Source organism: Perca flavescens, chromosome 21 (genome assembly GCF_004354835.1).
Source record: "Perca flavescens isolate YP-PL-M2 chromosome 21, PFLA_1.0, whole genome shotgun sequence".
NCBI lineage: Eukaryota > Metazoa > Chordata > Actinopteri > Perciformes > Percidae > Perca > Perca flavescens.
This window is the reverse complement of record NC_041351.1, coordinates 23,894,312-23,909,833: the sequence shown is the minus strand read 5'-3', so window position 1 is coordinate 23,909,833 and position 15,522 is coordinate 23,894,312. Positions and strand designations below refer to the sequence as shown.

The window sequence follows — 15,522 nt, the reverse complement described above, 5'->3', positions numbered from 1 at the left end:
TTTACAAAAAGTTTTTTTGTATTTAGTTCTTTTTTTTCCTATTCTTCTGGACACATTTAGCACTATTTCACAGCTTTTGTCTCTAGTTCTCAATTCTGTCAGGGCTTTACTCTGTCTCCCCAACCTCTTTCTTTTGTCTCTTGTTATGTCTCGGCGCCAGCGCTAGCCGTGCCAGAAGTATTATGCTTTTGGGTCGTCCGTCCATCTCTACATACGTACGCACTTCCCATTCCTGTGAACAGGACCCCCTGATGAGATGATGGGATTTTGGAGGTCAAAGGTTTAACGTCAAGGTGACGGTGTCCTCATAACTGTCCATCCGATTCATATGAATTCAATATCTCTGAACGCCTAGAGGGAATCACTTTAAATATGGCATACACAACCACTTGGAGTCACGGATGAACAAATTTCAATTCTGGAGGTCAAAGTTCAAGGTCAACTTCTCCAGAACTGTATATGTATCTCCCCTGAACTGGTGAAGTTGTGGCATGTAAAGCCCCAGTGGCCTAATGGATAAGGCACTGGCCTCCTAAGCCAGGGATTGTGGGTTCAAGTCCCATCTGGGGTGATTTTCAGCAGAGTGGCGCAGCGAGGCGTGCTGGGCCCATAAGCCAGAGGTCGATGAATCGAAACCATCCTCTGCTAAGTTTCTTTTTGCTCGTAACGCAATTGTAGTCACTGTGAAAGGGTGATCCAACAAGAGATTATGATCCTCAACCTGAGGTCCATGGCGAGATGAATCCTGATATAACTGCTGGGAAAGTTGTATTATCCAGACAAATCTTGTTCTGGAGGTTTACTGTCCATATTGACAAATCATCATCCACTACCCTGTCAGGACCCTGTAGTAACGATGACTTTCCAGTGATGTGATTGGTAAGTGGTTGGGCTGTTTACATGTTTTGATCATGTCCTTTGGTTGCATGAACGGGACTTCGATACCCCGGCTCCACCGCTTGATCACTGTTTCTTGTTTTGTCTAAACAAACTGCACCAGTGTGCTACTCATTAGTGTGCTCACTTCAGTGATGTATTGAAGCACAACCTTTGAGCTAAAGTGAGCACAATAAAGATTTTCTTTACAAAAGGTTTGTATTTAGTTTTTTTGCTATTCTTCTGGACACATTTAGCACTATTTCACAGCTTTTGTCTCTAGTTCTCAATTCTGTCAGGGCTTTACTCTGTCTCCCCAACCTCTTTCTTTGTCTCTTGTTATGTCTCGGCGCCAGCGCTAGCTGCGGCCAGAAGTATTATGCTTTTGGGTCGTCCGTCCATCTCTACATACGTACGCACTTCCCATTCCTGTGAACAGGACCCCCTGATGAGATGATGGGATTTTGGAGGTCAAAGGTTTAACGTCAAGGTGACGGTGTCCTCATAACTGTCCATCCGATTCATATGAATTCAATATCTCTGAACGCCTAGAGGGAATCACTTTAAATATGGCATACACAACCACTTGGAGTCACGGATGAACAAATTTCAATTCTGGAGGTCAAAGTTCAAGGTCAACTTCTCCAGAACTGTATATGTATCTCCCCTGAACTGGTGAAGTTGTGGCATGTAAAGCCCCAGTGGCCTAATGGATAAGGCACTGGCCTCCTAAGCCAGGGATTGTAGGTTGAAGTCCCATCTGGGGTGATTTTCAGCAGAGTGGCGCAGCGGAAGCGTGCTGGGCCCATAACCCAGAGGTCGATGGATCGAAACCATCCTCTGCTAAGTTTCTTTTGCTCGTAACGCAATTGTAGTCACTCTGAAAGGGTGATCCAACAAGAGATTATGATCCTCAACCTGAGGTCCATGGCGAGATGAATCCTGATATAACTGCTGCGAAAGTTGTAATATCCAGACAAATCTTGTTCTGGAGGTTTACTGTCCATATTGACAAATCAACATCCACTACCCTGTCAGGACCCTGTAGTAACGATGACTTTCCAGTGATGTGATTGGTAAGTGGTTGGGCTGTTTAGATGTTTTGATCATGTCCTTTGGTTGCATGAACGGGACTTCGATACCCCGGCTCCACCGCTTGATCACTGTGTCTTGTTTTGTCTAAACAAACTGCACCAGTGTGCTACTCATTAGTGTGCTCACTTCAGTGATGTATTGAAGCACAACCTTTGAGCTAAAGTGAGCACAATAAAGATTTTCTTTACAAAAGGTTTGTATTTAGTTTTTTTCCTATTCTTCTGGACACATTTAGCACTATTTCACAGCTTTTGTCTCTAGTTCTCAATTCTGTCAGGGCTTTACTCTGTCTCCCCAACCTCTTTCTTTGTCTCTTGTTATGTCTCGGCGCCTAGCGCTTGCCAGAAGTATTATGCTTTTGGGTCGTCCGTCCATCTCTACATACGTACGCACTTCCCATTCCTGTGAACAGGACCCCCTGATGAGATGATGGGATTTTGGAGGTCAAAGGTTTAACGTCAAGGTGACGGTGTCCTCATAACTGTCCATCCGATTCATATGAATTCAATATCTCTGAACGCCTAGAGGGAATCACTTTAAATATGGCATACACAACCACTTGGAGTCACGGATGTACAAATTTCAATTCTGGAGGTCAAAGTTCAAGGTCAACTTCTCCAGAACTGTATATGTATCTCCCCTGAACTGGTGAAGTTGTGGCATGTAAAGCCCCAGTGGCCTAATGGATAAGGCACTGGCCTCCTAAGCCAGGGATTGTGGGTTCAAGTCCCATCTGGGGTGATTTTCAGCAGAGTGGCGCAGCGGAAGCGTGCTGGGCCCATAACCCAGAGGTCGATGAATCGAAACCATCCTCTGCTAAGTTTCTTTTGCTCGTAACGCAATTGTAGTCACTGTGAAAGGGTGATCCAACAAGAGATTATGATCCTCAACCTGAGGTCCATGGCGAGATGAATCCTGATATAACTGCTGGGAAAGTTGTATTATCCAGACAAATCTTGTTCTGGAGGTTTACTGTCCATATTGACAAATCATCATCCACTACCCTGTCAGGACCCTGTAGTAACGATGACTTTCCAGTGATGTGATTGGTAAGTGGTTGGGCTGTTTACATGTTTTGATCATGTCCTTTGGTTGCATGAACGGGACTTCGATACCCCGGCTCCACCGCTTGATCACTGTTTCTTGTTTTGTCTAAACAAACTGCACCAGTGTGCTACTCATTAGTGTGCTCACTTCAGTGATGTATTGAAGCACAACCTTTGAGCTAAAGTGAGCACAATAAAGATTTTCTTTACAAAAGGTTTGTATTTAGTTTTTTTTGCTATTCTTCTGGACACATTTAGCACTATTTCACAGCTTTTGTCTCTAGTTATCAATTCTGTCAGGGCTTTACTCTGTCTCCCCAACCTCTTTCTTTGTCTCTTGTTATGTCTCGGCGCCAGCGCTAGCCGCGGCCAGAAGTATTATGCTTTTGGGTCGTCCGTCCATCTCTACATACGTACGCACTTCCCATTCCTGTGAACAGGACCCCCTGATGAGATGATGGGATTTTGGAGGTCAAAGGTTTAACGTCAAGGTGACGGTGTCCTCATAACTGTCCATCCGATTCATATGAATTCAATATCTCTGAACGCCTAGAGGGAATCACTTTAAATATGGCATACACAACCACTTGGAGTCACGGATGAACAAATTTCAATTCTGGAGGTCAAAGTTCAAGGTTGTCTAAACAAACTGCACCAGTGTGCTACTCATTAGTGTGCTCACTTCAGTGATGTAATGAAGCACAACCTTTGATCAAAAGTGAACACAATAAAGATTTTCTTCACAAAAGGTTTTTTTCTTTTATAGTTCTAGTTTTTTTTCCTATTCTTCTGGACACATTTAGCACTATTTCACAGCTTTTGTCTCTAGTTCTCAATTCTGTCAGGGCTTTACTCTGTCTCCCCAACCTCTTTCTTTGTCTCTTGTTATGTCTCGGCGCCAGCGCTAGCCGCGGCCAGAAGTATTATGCTTTTGGGTTGTCCGTCCATCTCTACATACGTAAGCACTTCCCATTCCTGTGAACAGGACCCCCTGATGAGATGATGGGATTTTGGAGGTCAAAGGTTTAACGTCAAGGTGACGGTGTCCTCATGTCTGTCCATCCGATTCATATGAATTCAATATCTCTGAACGCCTAGAGGGAATCACTTTAAATATGGCATACACAACCACTTGGAGTCACGGATGAACAAATTTCAATTCTGGAGGTCAAAGTTCAAGGTCAACTTCTCCAGAACTGTATATGTATCTCCCCTGAACTGGTGAAGTTGTGGCATGTAAAGCCCCAGTGGCCTAATGGATAAGGCACTGGCCTCCTAAGCCAGGGATTGTGGGTTCAAGTCCCATCTGGGGTGATTTTCAGCAGAGTGGCGCAGCGGAAGCGTGCTGGGCCCATAACCCAGAGGTCGATGGATCGAAACCATCCTCTGCTAAGTTTCTTTTGCTCGTAACGCAATTGTAGTCACTCTGAAAGGGTGATCCAACAAGAGATTATGATCCTCAACCTGAGGTCCATGGCGAGATGAATCCTGATATAACTGCTGGGAAAGTTGCATTATCCAGACAAATCTTGTTCTGGAGGTTTACTGTCCATATTGACAAATCAACATCCACTACCCTGTCAGGACCCTGTAGTAACGATGACTTTCCAGTGATGTGATTGGTAAGTGGTTGGGCTGTTTACATGTTTTGATCATGTCCTTTGGTTGCATGAACGGGACTTCGATACCCCGGCTCCACCGCTTGATCACTGTGTCTTGTTTTGTCTAAACAAACTGCACCAGTGTGCTACTCATTAGTGTGCTCACTTCAGTGATGTATTGAAGCACAACCTTTGAGCTAAAGTGAGCACAATAAAGATTTTCTTTACAAAAGGTTTGTATTTAGTTTTTTTCCTATTCTTCTGGACACATTTAGCACTATTTCACAGCTTTTGTCTCTAGTTCTCAATTCTGTCAGGGCTTTACTCTGTCTCCCCAACCTCTTTCTTTGTCTCTTATTATGTCTCGGCGCCAGCGCTAGCTGCGGCCAGAAGTATTATGCTTTTGGGTCGTCCGTCCATCTCTACATACGTACGCACTTCCCATTCCTGTGAACAGGACCCCCTGATGAGATGATGGGATTTTGGAGGTCAAAGGTTTAACGTCAAGGTGACGGTGTCCTCATAACTGTCCATCCGATTCATATGAATTCAATATCTCTGAACGCCTAGAGGGAATCACTTTAAATATGGCATACACAACCACTTGGAGTCACGGATGAACAAATTTCAATTCTGGAGGTCAAAGTTCAAGGTTGTCTAAACAAACTGCATCAGTGTGCTACTCATTAGTGTGCTCACTTCAGTGATGTATTGAAGAACAACCTTTGAGCTAAAGTGAGCACAATAAAGATTTTCTTTACAAAAAGTTTGTCTTTTATAGTTCTAGTTTTTTTCCTATTCTTCTGGACACATTTAGCACTATTTTACAGCTTTTGTCTCTAGTTCTCAATTCTGTCAGGGCTTTACTCTGTCTCCCCAACCTCTTTCTTTGTCTCTTGTTATGTCTCGGCACCAGCGCTAGCCGCGGCCAGAAGTATTATGCTTTTGGGTCGTCCGTCCATCTCTACATACGTACGCACTTCCCATTCCTGTGAACAGGACCCCCTGATGAGATGATGGGATTTTGGAGGTCAAAGGTTTAACGTCAAGGTGACGGCGTCCTCATGTCTGTCAATCCGATTCTTATGAATGCGATACTCTGAACGCCTAGAGGGAATCACTTTAAATATGGCATACACAACCACTTGGCGTCACGGATGAACAAATTTCGATTCTGAGGGTCAAAGTTCAAGGTCAACTTCTCCAGAACTGTATATGTATCTCCCCTGAACTGGTGAAGTTGTGGCATGTAAAGCCCCAGTGGCCTAATGGATAAGGCACTGGCCTCCTAAGCCAGGGATTGTGGGTTCAAGTCCAATCTGGGGTGATTTTCTGCAGAGTGGCGCAGCGGAAACATGCTGGGCTCTTAATTCAAAGTCGATGGATCGAAACCATCCTCTGCTAAGTTTGTTTTGCTCGTAACGCAATTATAGTCACTCTGAAAGGGTGATCCAACAAGAGATTATGATCCTCAACCTGAGGTCCATGGCGAGATGAATCCTGATATAACTGCTGGGAAAGTTGTATTATCCAGACAAATCTTGTTCTGGAGGTTTACTGTCCATATTGACAAATAAACATCCACTACCCTGTCAGGACCCTGTAGTAATGATGAGTTTCCAGTGATGTGATTGGTAAGTGGTTGGACTGTTTACATGTTTTGATCATGTCCTTTTGGTTGCATGGACAGGACTTTGGGAAATCCACTCTGAGCTCATCATAAGAATGAGAAAATAAAATATAGGGTCTGTGAATAGGACAACTTTTTTGTGGCATGGCAAACGACAATATTGAACCGTGACGCAAGTAAAACTATATGGTCATCAGGATAGATGTAAAAAATAGCAATATTTCCATTACTTATTCATTTTTAATGGATATTAGAAAAAGTAATAAACAAGAAACAAAACAATTCAAATAAACAATCGAGCAGGCATAATAAGAAAACAGCAAATCAACCAAAATAAAAAGAACCAAAAAAACAACAGCTAACACAGTACAGAGTCAATTTTGTACCAGTATCCAGACCGCTTTTGTACTAGTATCCAGACTGCTTTTGTACTAGTATCCAGACCAGTTTTACTTTAATCCAGAACAGCATCAGTGGGTTGAAGAATGCGCCGGAGAGTACTGGCCCTTTAATTAGTTGTGGCACCACGATAGCCCCACAGCAGCATGTATGAGACAGCAGCCCGGTCCAGCTGTGCTGTGAAACACAGCATTAAAACAGGACTGCAATGAATTAAAGCAAACAGGCAAACACAGCAACTTACCGATTTACAGGCCGCCCTCAGACCCCGGCGGAGGCACCCACTCCGTGCACGCACACAGCGGCCCACACTATAATAAATAAGACTGTCAGATCTTGATAACGCCCAACTGGGTCGAAACAGGGGGGCATGCAGCTTACTAAGACACCCAATGCCAGCAGCCCAGGCATACATCTACCCACATGGGGACATCCACAACCAAGACAGGGTCGGCTCCATGAAAGAACGCACGTTAGTGCCACACGCACGGAACGGACGACCTAGGGCAGCGACAAAAAGTGTGCAGCACACCAGCCCCGACACGCCTCCACACCCAACAGGAGAAGACAGAAAAGAAAGAGTCTACACACAGGCTTAAATAGAGCCCCCCACCTGCTCCCAATCAAAGGGGATGAGCCCCAGGTGTGCTGGTGCGCACTCCCATGCACAGGTAAAAGGGAGAGGCAAACCTCATCCTGTCACACTTGGTAACTGGTGTGATGAATCACAGAATGTACAACAGAGCTGTCAGGCTGGACAAGCATGTCTATGCAGCATTCATGAGGATTACATGAAAAGGTTCCCTTCTGTGGCTAAAGGACAAACAGGTTTTCCACCTAAAAGAAGCCCTGAGGAGCACTGCCAGCTTCCATGATGTTCTATTCATACGGACTGTAATTTATCAGAAATAAAATAAAAAAATTAAAATCAGTTTCATTTGAAATAAGCAAGTACAACCACAAACAAATCAAACTTTGTTGCATGGTTCCTCACACCAGAGATGTTCACAAGTCATTTTTTGCAAGTCCAAGTCAAGTCTCAAGTCTTTGAGCTTGAGTCCAAGTCTCAAGTCTTTGAGGGGCAAGTTCAAGTCAAGTATCAAGTCTTTTGCCACAAGTCAAGTCTCAAGTCTCTGGCCATCTGATCTGTCCCCAACACTGTATTGTTAAATCTTATGAATTCAAAGCATGTCCTGTAGCTACCATCCATACAGTACAGTATCAAAATCAGTTGTGGGATAACTTTATGGGCTCTACTTAACACATCTCTCTAGTTCTCGGACCTGGTGAAATATTAACTTAAGTCTGTCACATCATATGGATACAACTATGAAGATACAATTTGCATGTTCCCAGCATTAGCACGCTTTGCGATGGTTAGCTTGTCTCTGTGACGATATATGTTAAATGTAACGTCTCTTTCACTCAAAAAAATGTCTAATGTCGAAGTGGAAATCAAGAGACAGTGCACACGGATCCGCTGCGCCTCGCATGGATGAAATAATGAAATAGTAAATATGACTACACTAAATATGTGCCGAATTAAGACCGTCAATACGGCCCAGTGTTTGGTGGACCAGGTACACCTTGTTCACTTAATAGTCTACAAATCATCCACGGGATCAATTATGCATCACATGAGTTTGCCCACCCGACACAGCGTTTATTCCTGGGGAGATGGATCCGTGCGTCCCGCCTCCTGTGCGCCATGGATTTCTTAGCCTCAGCAACTACTAGGCTAACTATATAGATACAATTTGCCTTCCCAGCATTAGCACAACACTTTGCGATGGTTAGCTTGTTACCTGTGACGATAAATGCTAAATATAAAGTCTCTTTTCACATTAGTGTGTGAGTGACTGACCTATCTGGGTGCGTTTTTAGATGCCTGATGAAGTCCGACGTTGTTGATCCGGCATCATTTATCTTGGTGCCACACACTTTGCATGTAGCTGTTCACTTACTGCCACTGTTTACAGTTATTGAAAGCAAAAGTAATGACAAACTCCGGGAGGACTTGGTGTCGTCATCGGCAATGCATTTTTTAATATGTGAGTGCGCACACACAGGCGCATGCCTTACGTTACACATTTAGGCAAAGGGCAGGGGACATACAGCTCGTCATACGTTTCCCCGTATATGCGCCAATAAAAGTAAATACAAATACATGAATACATTTAGATTTAAAAAGCAATAATTGTATGAAAACAGGTTGTTGACGAGTCCCGAAGCTCGAGTCTGAAGTCTTTTGGGTCGAGTCGCAAGTCAAGTCTGAAGTCTTTTGGGTCGAGTCCGAGTCAAGTCTGAAGTCAGCTGTTTGTGCGACTTAAGTGCGACGTCCCCATCTCTGCTAGTAGAAAAAAACTTTCATCATATGCACATACAAAGGCTATTTTCCTACTCCTTATCCTGGTACATATATATGATATCCTGCCTGATAAGTCTTTACTACTTTTGTCACACAATGGAGCCCTTGGTTTTGGTGTCGTCACTAGAGGAAGCAGCAGCCTTGAAATATTCATTTTGTAGACGATTTACATCTCTTTTATGTAAATTTGACTCTTGAATAAGCGCCACATCTATGTTCTTCCTTCTTAAATAGTCCAGGAATTTAGCTCGTTTAATTGGTCCGTTTAGCCCCCTGTTGTTAACTGAAAGGATTCAAAGCTCAGCCATCTTCAAAATGTACACGTATACATGTCTTGAGTACCCTACTGGAATTTGCTGATAAATTTGTAGCAAAGGGTGAACTGTTAGATCTAAGCTAAGTGTGGTGGAAACATAAAAAATTAAATAAATCCCCTAACCCTCTGAGACCGTTACACCCCCTTCCCTCTCTGTAAGATACGTGGCCACATCAAACGCAGCTCACGCTAAAGTCAATGAGGGGTGGGAAACATACAAGCTTCGGCTTCATCCTTTTTTATCTATTTTATTTAGCCCATTCTAAGCCTTAGAAGTGAGATAAGTACAAGCCCAGGCTCAAGAATCCACCTTTTAAAATTGTGAGATGGGGCATCTCACAATGTTTCACTATTGCCATGCGGGTACAGATCCAAATGCAGAAAAGACATTTCAATCAGGAGAGACGTCGCTTGCAGATATGCAAAGATATTTATTGTACAACTGTATGATATTGAATGTACAAAGTCTTTTGGAGATTGGACTCCATCGAAATAATCTTCTTAAAGGGGTAGGGAATAGGAACATAACCCCCCGATGGAGCCCAGACACTGGTGGCGGCGGTGAAGAGACCAGAGACCGGACCGAAGAGGTAACGGAGCGGTCAGCCGGAGAAAACAACTACCGGAGGAGGCAGGGGAGGAGGAGGGTCGAGCACGTTGCCTGAAACGACAGCTGACAGCACAAGAAGAGAACAGAATTAAAGCAGAGTTGTAAGGCTGTGATTGGCCCTTGAATCTCGTGGTCGAGTCTGACTGGTTTAACTGACACGTCACTTCTTGAACAGCTGATTTGATTTAAGAATGAGTAGTGATTGGGGTAATGACGTCTTCCTGAAAGAATTTGCGCTGAGCTTCATTTCTGACATTTTTTTCTATTATTGAAATGACAGATATGGAGGATTCTGCATCCTTAGAGAGCTTTTGTAGTTCAACATTTGAAACCTTCCTACATGTCCAAGGCTCACAGAGGATACATTTTAATGACTTAAGTGACCCTCTGACATTTCTTTTAGTGCCACCAGCAGGACAAATTGGTGTAAACAGTCTAGGAAATTTGTAGTGGAGTATAGCAAATGTAAAGAGTAATGTAATTTCTCAATTCCTGAAATGTACTTTTAGCTGTAACATGTTTGTGATATGTGCCATCAAACATTTGCAGAAACATTTGACTAACAGCAACTGCATTGTCCTTAGGCTCATCGTAAAATGCAACAACCTAAATGTTTTATTCACACACTTGTCAGCGCATAGTGACAACTTTACTTCGGCTCAAATTCAGTAACCAGTGTAAAGTTAGCATTTTGGGTGGAATTAGCATATTACCTAACTACAAGCTAGGTAATGTTATAATTGTAATCATAACGGACTCATAGAAAACTGCATAGTTAACATTTTTAAATCTTAACAGTAATTTTTTTTCTTTCAGTACAACTGGAAACAAATGAAGTGGAAGCTGAGGCATCATTTGACCACTTGAACGAACCTAAAAAGCTAAAAACTGAGAATCTCTATCCACACAGCAGCGGGGCTGCCAACGGGACGTCCAGCGACAACCCGATGTCCAGCAACAACCTGGCTGCCAATGCGACGTCCAGCGAGAACGCAACGTCCAGTGACAACCTGGCTGCCAACCTGACATCCAGAGACATCCAGTGACAACCTGGCTGCCAACCTGACATCCAGAGACATCCAGCGACAACCTGGCTGCCAACCTGACATCCAGAGACATCCAGCGACAACCTGGCCGCCAAGCTGACTTCCAGCGACAACCTGGCCGCCAACCTGACGTCCAGTGCCAACAAATGGGTGTGAGGCAGAGATGAGGACTCGAGTCGCACTTAAGTCGCACAAACAGCTGACTTCAGACTTGACTCGGAATCGACCCAAAAGACTTCAGACTTGACTTGCGACTCGACCCAAAAGACTTTAGACTCGAGCTTCGAGACTTGTCAACGACCAGTTTTCATACAATTATTGCTTTTTAAATCTAAATGTATTCATGTATTTGTATTTTCTTTTATTGGCGCATATACGGGGAAACGTATGACGAGCTGTATGTCCCCTGACCTTTGCCATAATGTGCAACGTAACTCATGCGCCTATGTGCGCGCACTCCCAAATAAATAAATGCATTGCTGATGGCGACACCAAGTCCTCCCGGAGTTTGTCATTACTTTTGCTTTCAATAACTTTGTAAACCGTGGCAGTAAGTGAACAGCTACATTGATTTCCACTTCGACATTAGACATTTTTTTGAGTGAAAGAGACGTTACATTTAACATATATCGTTACAGGTAACAAGCTAACCATCGCAAAGTGTGCTAATGCTGGGAACATGCAAGTTGTATCTTTATAGTATTCATATGATGTGACAGACTTAGGTTAATATTTCACCAGGTGCGAGGACCAGAGGGATGTGTTAAGTAGAGCCCATAAAGTTATCCCACAACTGATTTTGATACTGTACTGTATGGATGGTAGCTACAGGACATGCTTTGAATTCATAAGATTTAACAATACAGTGTTAGGGACAGATCAGACTTGAGACTTGACTTGGACTTGTGGCAAAAGACTTGAGACTTGACTTGAACTTGCCCCTCAAAGACTTAAGACTTGACTTGGACTTGCAAAAAATGACTTGTGAACATCTCTGGGTACTAGATTTAAATCAGGAAAGATCAGGGGTCAATCACACGAAAGACGGACATGTTTTAAAACAGTTGTGGAATCCCACCATCTTACAGATATATGGAGAATGCACAATCCTACTAGCAAGGATTACACCTTCTTTTCCACACGTCATCTCACCCACCCCTGCATTAATTACATTTTGTGCTCCAGTGAGCTTAAGGCAATGTTCCACACGATAGTAATAGAACCAGCAATTCTGTCTGATCATAATGCAGTGATAACCACATTCCATTGTGATATGTTAGGAGAAAGATCTAGAAGGCAATTGAATAACTCCCTTCTCCAGAACACAGCCAAACTGGCTGAGTTTATATCAATCAATACTGACTCAGTTTCATTTGGCAAGCAACTAAAGGATTTATTAGAGATTTCACATCTTCTTTTGCAGTCAAATTGAAGAGAAAGAGAGAGGCAAGGATTGCGGAGTCGGAAGAACGTAAATCTCTGGAGCAGTCTCTAAAGACTTTTTTTTTATAAATCACATACTCTTCTAGTCACAAGTCGAGCAGAGCTAAATGATTTGCTTAGGAGAGCTTAATCCAAAATGCACAGAGTGAGGCAAAATTACTATTTTAATGGTTGTAAACCAAGCAAATTGCTGGCTCTGAAATTAAAACAAAGCGAGTCCAGAGCTGCTATCAACAACATCTGCACGGACCGAGGTATTTCAATGAATCCTAAAGATATCACCGCCACTTTCCAATCCTTTTATTGAAAGTTGTATGAGTCCTCTTGCAATCCAGATCCGACACAGTGCCAAAAGTCCCTAAAAGAGCTAAACCTGCCTCTTCTTGACCCAGAGTAGGCAGAAGAACTGGGTCAACCTATAACGTTAGAGGAACTTAAATCAGCGTTAAAAACAGTTTAAAAAGGGAAAACGCCGGAGTTGGATGGAATTCCATCAGAACTTTTACTAAAGTACTTTGACATACTAGAACCTATCAATTTACAAACTTTAACCTTGGCCATAGAGATGGGCAATTTCCATCAACAAATCAACACTGCACTAATTTCTGTCATACCCAAAAAGGGCAAAGATCTTACGGAGTGCTCAAACTACAGGCCCATCAGCCTCATTAGGACTGATATTAAGCTCTATTCCAAAGTCCTGGCACTCCACCTAGAACGCTTTATTGAGAAGCTTGTCCACCCTGACCTAGTTAGTTAGGTTAGTTTATACCAAAGCGTCATGCTGCAGACAATGTACGCAGATTATTTCATGTAATAGAAGAAGCCAAAAACCTTCCAACAACGGCAGCACTTTTATCAGTGGATGAGGAAAAGGCTTTTGACCGCCTAGAGTGGAAGTACTTCTGGCAAGTAATGGAGAGGCTTGGTTTGGGGGCCAAATTAATTGACACGGTACGTTACTTTATATGCGAATCCCACGGCCATAGTCTCAACCAATGGCTTGCATTCTCAGCCATTCCCCATTGAACGGGGCTCGCGACAGGGATGCTTGCTCTCTCCCATGCTATTTGCGATCTCTCTTGAACCGTTAGCCCAAGCCATAAAGCAAATTAAAATATGTAATGTCCAGATTAAATCCAATAACAGCTCAATATCGTTATTTTCAGATGATATTTTGCTGTACATCTCTGACCTTGAGCACTCTGCTCCAAAAATTCTTAAGATCTTCAACGAATTTGGCTATAAAATCAATTGGAATAAATCTAATCTTCTTTTGAACAACAAAAGCTGGTGACATCAGCTATTAGTGGCACAATGCCAACCCAAAGCAAAATTACATATTTGGGCGAAAGTGGAAGAAACTTGATACAGTAATTCAGCAGTATATTTGGAATAATAAACAACCTAGGCTAAAATACTCTACCCTGCAACGTACCACAAACACGGGAGGCCTGGCCCTCCTCAACCTTAAAGTGTACCACAGAGCCTTTCAGCTACAGCCCTCAGAGTGTAGATGGATCCCCTCATCTACAGTTCCATGGAGAGAAGTAGAGCAAAACTTCACTGGAAGTCTAAGACTGCAAGACCTTGCCATTGCAGGTGTGTGCCAAAAAAAATGTATGCTAGCCTATGGCCCTATTATCACCAACACATTGACCAACTTTAAACAGGTGGAGGAGCACCTACACTACACCAATAGGTGGCATTTGAATACCCCAATATGGCACAATGCACACCTAATGTCTGGTAACAAACCCTTTGCTTGTAACCACTGGGACAGAGGTATTTATACTTTAGACCAGCTATTCAATGAGAAAGGTATGTTAAGTTTTGAAAACCTGAGAGCTAGTTTTGAGGTCCCCAGGACATCATTCTTCTTTTATCTTTGCTTAAGGTCATGGGGAAACAGTCTTGAGGCACACTCAGTCATTAAATGTTTTGTTGATATTCCTGTGAGAGGATTAGTGTCCAAGATTTATGCTAAACTGATACAAGTATCCATAGGAGAACTCCCAATAGTAAAGAAATGGAAGCGAGAGCTGAGCCCTGAGGGGAATGTAATTAATTGGGAGACAATCTGCGACAATGTTTTCCACTGTTCCAAGAATAAAGATAAACCATCTGTCTATCACCACCTGTGTTGGTGATAGACAGGCAAAATCAACCAATCAGCTCAAACTCTTGCCGAAACCAGTCGGGAAAAGAGCAAAAACATCTTTTCCTCCGAGAAAAGCCTCCAGTGCCGTTTTTTGCTCTTCTTTCAATGAAGGAATACTTTCTAATTCGGATAAAACTTGCGCTATAGCTACGCTCATCTCATCCATAGAAGCTGCCATGTTGTTTAGACTAACAGTCGCTTCTCGTTGCGTCACACCTGAACCTGCCTCAAAACCAACGCTGATTGGTCGGTCGTTTGGCGAACGGCTCCAAATTTTCTCTATATCAAGATGCCAGACTGATCTGCGAGTAGAAAACTGGAGCTCGCGAGATCAGTACAGTCTCACAAGGCTACTAATTTTATGCCTCCACCTAAAAAGTATTTGATGAAATTGATACCTGAGATGCCACCATCCATCCATCTTCGTCCACTTATCCGAGGTCAGGTCGTGGGGGCAGCAGCTCCAGCAGGGGAACCCAAAATTCCCTTTCCCGTGCCACATTAACCAGCTTTGACTGGGTGATCCCGAGGCATCCCCAGGCCAGGGTGGAGTAGAAGTAGAAGGAGGTTGGTGTTGTTAAAATGTGCTATATAAATAAAGCTACCCTGCCTTGTCTGCCTTGCCTCTTTCAACCTTAGCAGATCGAATCAGCCACAATGTGCAGAGCTACAATCTATCATAATACATTATATTTTATAAGTTGATAAGACATATATATTTAGCCATTCTAGTAGCAAGGGATGGCAACGTCTGTGTAAATGTCTGTCAGTCTGTCTGTCCACCCCTTTGACTGACTGAAATATCTCAACATATACAGTATGAGATAGATTGCTATAAAATTTGCTACACATATCGAAGGTCCACAGATGATAAATACTAATGACTTAAGTTAATGGTTCCCAACCTTTTTTCCCTGGCGCCCCCCCTACT

At 43.1% G+C, this 15,522-nt stretch overlaps 1 long non-coding RNA gene and 7 other non-coding genes across 8 annotated transcripts; 7 read left to right on the top strand and 1 right to left on the bottom strand.

The window, feature by feature from the left end:
• The first annotated feature begins 498 nt into the window (after nucleotides 1-498).
• trnar-ccu (transfer RNA arginine (anticodon CCU)) lies at nucleotides 499-571 on the top strand. Its single transcript has one exon. It is a non-coding gene; the product is annotated as a tRNA-Arg (tRNA).
• A 1,079-nt stretch (nucleotides 572-1,650) lies between these two features.
• On the top strand, nucleotides 1,651-1,722 carry trnam-cau (transfer RNA methionine (anticodon CAU)). The gene has a single exon. It is a non-coding gene; the product is annotated as a tRNA-Met (tRNA).
• A 917-nt stretch (nucleotides 1,723-2,639) lies between these two features.
• Nucleotides 2,640-2,712, top strand: trnar-ccu (transfer RNA arginine (anticodon CCU)). Its single transcript has one exon. It is a non-coding gene; the product is annotated as a tRNA-Arg (tRNA).
• A 6-nt stretch (nucleotides 2,713-2,718) lies between these two features.
• On the top strand, nucleotides 2,719-2,790 carry trnam-cau (transfer RNA methionine (anticodon CAU)). The gene has a single exon. It is a non-coding gene; the product is annotated as a tRNA-Met (tRNA).
• Nucleotides 2,791-4,258: 1,468 nt separating this feature from the next.
• On the top strand, nucleotides 4,259-4,331 carry trnar-ccu (transfer RNA arginine (anticodon CCU)). Its single transcript has one exon. It is a non-coding gene; the product is annotated as a tRNA-Arg (tRNA).
• A 6-nt stretch (nucleotides 4,332-4,337) lies between these two features.
• On the top strand, nucleotides 4,338-4,409 carry trnam-cau (transfer RNA methionine (anticodon CAU)). The gene has a single exon. It is a non-coding gene; the product is annotated as a tRNA-Met (tRNA).
• A 1,463-nt stretch (nucleotides 4,410-5,872) lies between these two features.
• trnar-ccu (transfer RNA arginine (anticodon CCU)) lies at nucleotides 5,873-5,945 on the top strand. Its single transcript has one exon. It is a non-coding gene; the product is annotated as a tRNA-Arg (tRNA).
• A 523-nt stretch (nucleotides 5,946-6,468) lies between these two features.
• On the bottom strand, nucleotides 6,469-7,200 carry LOC114548651 (uncharacterized). Its single transcript, XR_003691380.1, has 2 exons — nucleotides 6,892-7,200; nucleotides 6,469-6,824 (listed from the first exon to the last, which is right to left on the bottom strand). It is a non-coding gene; the product is annotated as an uncharacterized LOC114548651 (long non-coding RNA).
• Nucleotides 7,201-15,522: the final 8,322 nt, after the last annotated feature.